Genomic DNA, 6,631 nt, shown 5'->3' with positions numbered 1-6,631 from the left:
TGTTGTTGTCGGCAAGCTCTGCCAGTGGCAAGAACTGATCTCTAAAACCTCCAAACTCCATCACACACGCACAGAGCATATCCTTAAGAATTTGAATAGTACGCTCGGGCTGTCCGTCCGTTTAGGGGTGAAATGATGTGCTCAGCTCCACTCGAGTAGCCAACTCGTGCTGTACGGCCCTATAGAACCGTGATATGAATTTAGTACCTCTATCTGAAATGATGGAAATTGGAATACCATGCAGCCGAACAACCTCCCGGATATAAATCTCGGCCAACCGCTCTGAAGAATAAGTGGTACACACAGGAATGAAGTGTGCGGACTTGGTTAGCTGATCCATAATCACCCAAATGGCATTAAACTTCCTCAAAGTGTGTGGGAGTCCAACTACGAAGTCCATGGTGATCCGCTCCCACTTCCACTCCAGAATCTCTATCTACTGAAGCAAGCCACCCGGTTTCTGATACTCATACTTCACCTATTGACAATTGAGGCTCCGAGCTATAAACCCAACTATATCTTTTTTCATCCTTCTCCAACAATAGTGCTGCCTCAAATCCTAATACATCTTTGCGGCACCCGGATGGATGGAATACTGCAAATTGTGGGCCTCCTCTAGAATCAACTCCCAAAGCCCATCAACATTGGGTACACATATCTGACCCTACATCCTCAATACCTCGCCATCACCAATGGTCACATCTCTGGCATCACCATGCAGAACCTTGTCCTTGAGGACAAGCAAAGAAGGGCCATCGTACTAACGTTCTGTGATACGATCAAACAAGGAAGACCGAGAAATCACACAAGCTAGAGCCCGAACGGGCTTCGAAAGATCCAATCTTACAAACTGGCTAGCTAAGGCCTAAACATCCATCGCCATGAGCCTCTCTGCTGCTGGTAGATAAGCCAAACTCTCCTCCCAGCGACTCAAAGCACCGACCACCACATTGGCCTTGCTCGGGTGATACAAGATATTGATATCATAGTCCTTTAGCAGCTCTAACCACCTCCTCTGACGCAAATTAAGGTCCTTCTGCTTGAACAAATGCTGCAAACTATGGTGATCAGTATATATCTCACAAGGAACACCGTACAAATAACGATGCCAGATTTTCAAGGCATGAACAATAGCAACTAACTTGAGATCATTGACACGATAATTCTTCTCATGCACCTTCAATTGTATGGACGTGTAGCCAATAACCCTACTGTCCTGCATCAATACCGCTCCAAGGACAATCCTTGAGGCATCACAATAGACTGTATAAGACCCCGAACCTGTAGGCAATATCAATACTAGTGCTGTAGTCAAAGCTGTCTTGAGCTTTTGAAAGCTCTCCTCACACTCTTTTGTCCATATGAACGAAGTACCCTTCTGGGTTAGCCTGGTCATTGGTGCTTCAATAGATGAAAATCCCTCAACAAATCGACGGTAATAACCCGTCAAGCCAAGAAAACTACGGATCTCTGTAGCTGAGGATGGTTTGGGCCAACTCTGCACTACTTCCACTTTCTTCGGATCCACCTTGATCCCTTCACTCGATACCACATGACCCAAGAATGTCACGAAATCCAACAGAACTCACATTTTGAGAACTTTGTATATAATTTCTTTTCTCTTAAGGTCTGAAGCACTATCCTCAGGTGTTGCTCATGATCCTCCCGACTCCGAGAGTACACTAGAATGTCATCAATAAAGACAATAACGAACAAGTCAAGACATGGCCAAAATACATTGTGCATCAAATGCATAAATGTTGGTGGGGCATTGGTCAACCCAAATGACATAACAAGGAACTCGTAATGACCATACCAAGTCCTGAAGGCAGTCTTCGAGATATCTGACTCCCGAATCTTTAACGGATGATAACTTGAACGCAAGTCAATCTTAGAAAACACTCGAGCACCCTGTAACTAATCAAACAAGTCATCAATACGAGGCAAAGGACACCGGTTCTTCACTGTAACTTTGTTCAACTGGCGATAATCAATGCACATACGCATAAAACCATACTTTTTCTTTACAAACAAGACAGGAGCACCCCAAGGTGACACAGTGGGTCAAATAAAGCCTTTATCAAGCAATTCCTGTAGCTGATCCTTTAACTCTTTCAACTCAGGAGGAGCCATACGGTAAGGAGGAATAGAAATGGGCTGAGTGCCCGACAACAAATCAATCCAAAAATCAATATCTCTATCGGGCTATATGCCCGGATGATCAGCTAGAAACACATCAGAGAAATCTCGCATTACTGGGACTGAATCAACTATAGGGTTATCAATACTGATATCTCTCACATAAGCTAGATACGTATCACACCCCTTCTCAACCATTCGCTGAGCTTTAAGAAATGAAATAACTCTATTGGGAGTGTGATCTAAGGTACTCCTCCACTCTAATCATGGTACACCTGGCATAGCCAGCGTCACGGTCTTGGCGTGACAATAAATAATAGTATAATGGGGGTGACAAGTAGTCCATGCCCAAGATAACATCAAAATCTACCATGCTGAGCAATAATAAATTGGGTATGGTCTCAAAACCACTAAGAGCAATTAAACATGACCGATAAATGCGGTCCCCAACAAGAGAATCTCCCACAAGAGTAGAAACATAAACATGGGAACTCAAGAAATCTCGAGATACGCCCAAATGCGGCATAAAATAAGAGGACATATAAGAATAAGTGGAGCTTGAATCGAATAGAACCGATGCATCTCTATGACAGACCGGAACAATACCTGTGATGGCAGAATTGGAGGCGACAGCCTTAGTACGGGCAGGAAGGGCATAATATCTGGACTAGCCTCCCCCTCTAGGGAGACCTCTACTCCCCGACCTCCACCTCTAGCTGGATGAGCAGGTGGGGCAACAACTGGTGCTGTAATTATATCCTGGGAACTCTACGAAGCATGTTGGGGGCTGTGAAGTCTGTGGAGGTGCACCCCTCCTAAGTCTAGGGAAATCCCTCACCACATGGTGTGTGCCACCACTCTCAAAATAAGCTCTAGGAGGACATGGCGGTTGTGACTGGCTCGGGCCAGGTCTGCTGGACTAACCACTGAAAGCACCATGTGCAGGAGGCATACTAGCTATTAGAGGTGCATAATAAGGCTCCTGAGGTCTAGGAGGAGCTGGAATACCACTGGCTGCTGGAGAGTTGAATGAACGAGACAACTCATATAACCCTTACCATGACAAACTGCAACTAGGGCACGGGGACTAGAATAATGGCCCGACTCTCGAGACCTCTTGGCCTCTCTCTCCTTTCTATCCTGAGCAAGCATGCCCTCTACTCTCCTAGCAATGCTCACCACTTGCTGATAAGAAATATCCATCTCCAACTCCCGGGCCATGCTAGACCTGATGCTGGGAATGAGCCCCTCAATAAACCAGCGAACGCTCTCACGAACCGTAGAAACCAAGTCCGATACATGCTTAGCCAAGTCACTAAAATGGATAGCATACTCCGAAATAGTCATAGAACCTTGGCGTAGATGCTCAAACTCCACGCGCCATGAGTCCCTGAGGTTCTGTGGGACATACTCCCTTAAAAACATATCTGAAAACTGGGTCCATGAAAGGAAGCTGCCGCAGTTTGACTATCCAACTCAAAAGTACGCCACCACTGATAGGCTGCTCCTCGAAGATGGAAGGTAGTGAAAGAAACCCCACTCGAGCCTGATATACCCATAGTGTGGAGGATACGGTGGCACTCCTCCAGAAATCCCTAAGCATCCTCTGATGCTAGACCACTGAATGTAGGAGGCTGGTACTTCTTGAATCTCTCAAGCCTCCGCTGCTCCTTCTCTGAAGCTACTGCCGTATCCTCGGGCTGAGCTAGAGCTACAAGCGGTACCGATATAAGCTTTGGGATCTGATCAATTTGAACCCGCTTCTCTAGAGTGAGGGTGGTAGGGGTCTGTGCTCCTCCCCCGGCCTGAGATGTGGCTACAGCAAGGGGAATCAACCCTGCTTGAGCTAGAGTGGTGTACATGCTCATGAACTATGCAAGGGTCTCCTGGAGAGCTGGAGTAGTAGAAGCAGTAGGTGTATCAAGCGCCAGGGCTCCAGCTGGAGCTACTGGTGGCTCCTCTATGGAAGTTCGCACGTGTGCTCTGGCTGCACCTCGTGCACTTCCTCGATCTCTACTCTGGCCCCAGCCCTTGCTTTTGGCGGCTCTAGCAGGGGGCGGGTGCCTGGTCATCTCCGGTAGCACATGTCCTCACTATCTGTGAGAGAATAGAAGATAGAGGTTTAGAATTTTGATATCAAAAATCTTGCACGACAAGGAAATCAAATAAAGTGGAATTTTCTAGCAGTTACATAGCCTCTTGAAGATAAGTGCAGACGTCTCCGTACCGATCCGCAAGACTCTAATAAATCGGCTTGTGATTCATGACTCCTATGAATCTAGAGCTATGATACCAACTTGTCATGACCCAAGTTCTCCCTCCGTGAACTGTCGTGACTACGACTAGGTAAGCCTAACAATTTGCAAAAAAAGGAAAATAAAGATACGAAATTAACAATTTACAAGTAATATAATAAAGGAGTTTAAAATGCCGCTCGACATATATAATAATACTCTCTCAAATTGAACATAGCACTCCCAAAACCCGGAATCTCATGAATCACAAGCTAAAGAAATACATAGTGTTCTAACTCCAAAAGTCTAAACAAAGGTAAATACAAGAAGTATATAACTTGAAGGGAGAATAGAGAGGGACTTCTAGGTCTGCGGACGCCGCAGATATGACCTCGAAGTCTCTAAATCGCCTCGCCTCACGAATAGTATGGCTGAGCAGAACAAACCAGATCTATACACACAAAACATGTGCAGGAAAAGGGCATGAGTATACCACAGCGGTACCCAGTAAGTGCCAAGCCTAAACTCAGTCGAGTAGTGACGAGTAAGTGCCAAGATATATATATATATATATATATATATATATATATATATATATATATATATATATATATATATATATATATATATATATATAACAAGGTAAAAACAGTATGAAATATGGAAGGATATTTAAAAATACTAACAGTCAATGAAAAATGAAATCATGGAATGGATTAACTCAATACACAGAGATAGCAACAGGGGATCTCCCAGCATAACGTCCCGTAGTCCAAAACGTAAATGTACAGAGGATCTCCCAGGATACCGTCCCGTAGTCCAAATCGTAAATGTGTAGGGGATCTCCCATTTTACCATCCCATAGTCCCAAATATATATGTGCAGGGGGATCTCCCGGAATACCGATCCGTAGTCCCAAAGAACATAGGCAAGGGGATCTCCCGGAGTACCGTTCCGTAGTTTCAAAGTAAATACGCAATGGTTTCAACAAGAAATCAACAAATTCTATTCAAGTTTGTATCAAGAAAACAGGTAATTCCTATGCTGAACATGCTACGCAAAAATTCAAATAAGCAGTTAAGGCAAATAAGATAGTTAAGTCAGATAAGCATGCTTTCCTAAGCTAAGCAGGAGGCTTCACTTACTAGTATTGTTCAATTAAAGGGGAAAACATAGATATTTACGTAATGAAAATGAGGTTTCTCACCAATTAGAACATGTACGCATTCGTCACCTCACGTACACGACATTCATATAACAACAGTACCAAAATCCTAAGGGGAGTTCCCCCACACAAGGTTAGGAAAGACACTTACCTCAAACCAAGCTCAAATCAATCCGAAATCACGTTCTTGCCATGAGTATCCAACTCCGAGTGGCCCAAATCTAATCAAATCAATTTCATAATGTAAATATAACTACAAACAACTAGTTTAGCTAAAAGAATCGAAGCTAAGGCAAGAAAATAGAAAAAGGCCCAAAAATCCTCTCCAGGTCTACGTCTCGAAATTGGAAAGTCACAAATTATGAACACCCATTCACTCACGAGTTCACTCGTACAAAAATCACCCCAATCCGACGTCAAATCCCTATTCAAAACTCAGATTTCCCATTGGGGAACTTTTCCCCCATTTCCGAACTTCCACCCTTAAATTCCTTAATTAGATGAGAAAAATAACAATAGATTATTGTATTAGAACCAAATTAGAGTTAGAATTCATTACCCAATAGTTCTCCTTCAAAATCTCTCAAGAAATTGCCTTTTACCGAGCTCTAAATCAATTTTTGAAGTTATGAACTCAAACCCTCAAATTTTCATATTTCTTCCATGCGATTACCGCATCTACGGTCATGGGGACGCATCTGTGGTCCTGCTTCTGCGACCAGGGAACTGCATTTTCAAAAACTCATTAAATTCCCACGCACTGCACCAACGTTCGATTCCTCGCATATGTGGTCTCCCTTCTGCGGTCCTTGAGCTGCATCTGCGAAAAACAACCTCCAAGCCTCAGTCCGCACCTGCGGTTACCAAACCTCTTCTGTGGCACCGCACCTGCAGTCCTACATACGCAAGTGCGGTTATAGCAGGTTCAACAATATCAGAAAATGCCTAAGTCCAAATTTCCAATCCGTTAAGCATCCGAAACTCACCTGAGGCCCCTAGACCTCAACCAAACATACCAACCAATCCTAAAACATCATACGATATTAGTCAAACCCTCAAATCACATCAAACAATGCTAAAATCACGAATCACC

Source organism: Nicotiana sylvestris, chromosome 9 (genome assembly GCF_000393655.2).
Source record: "Nicotiana sylvestris chromosome 9, ASM39365v2, whole genome shotgun sequence".
Lineage (NCBI taxonomy): Eukaryota > Viridiplantae > Streptophyta > Magnoliopsida > Solanales > Solanaceae > Nicotiana > Nicotiana sylvestris.
Note: the sequence above shows the minus strand (reverse complement) of the source record.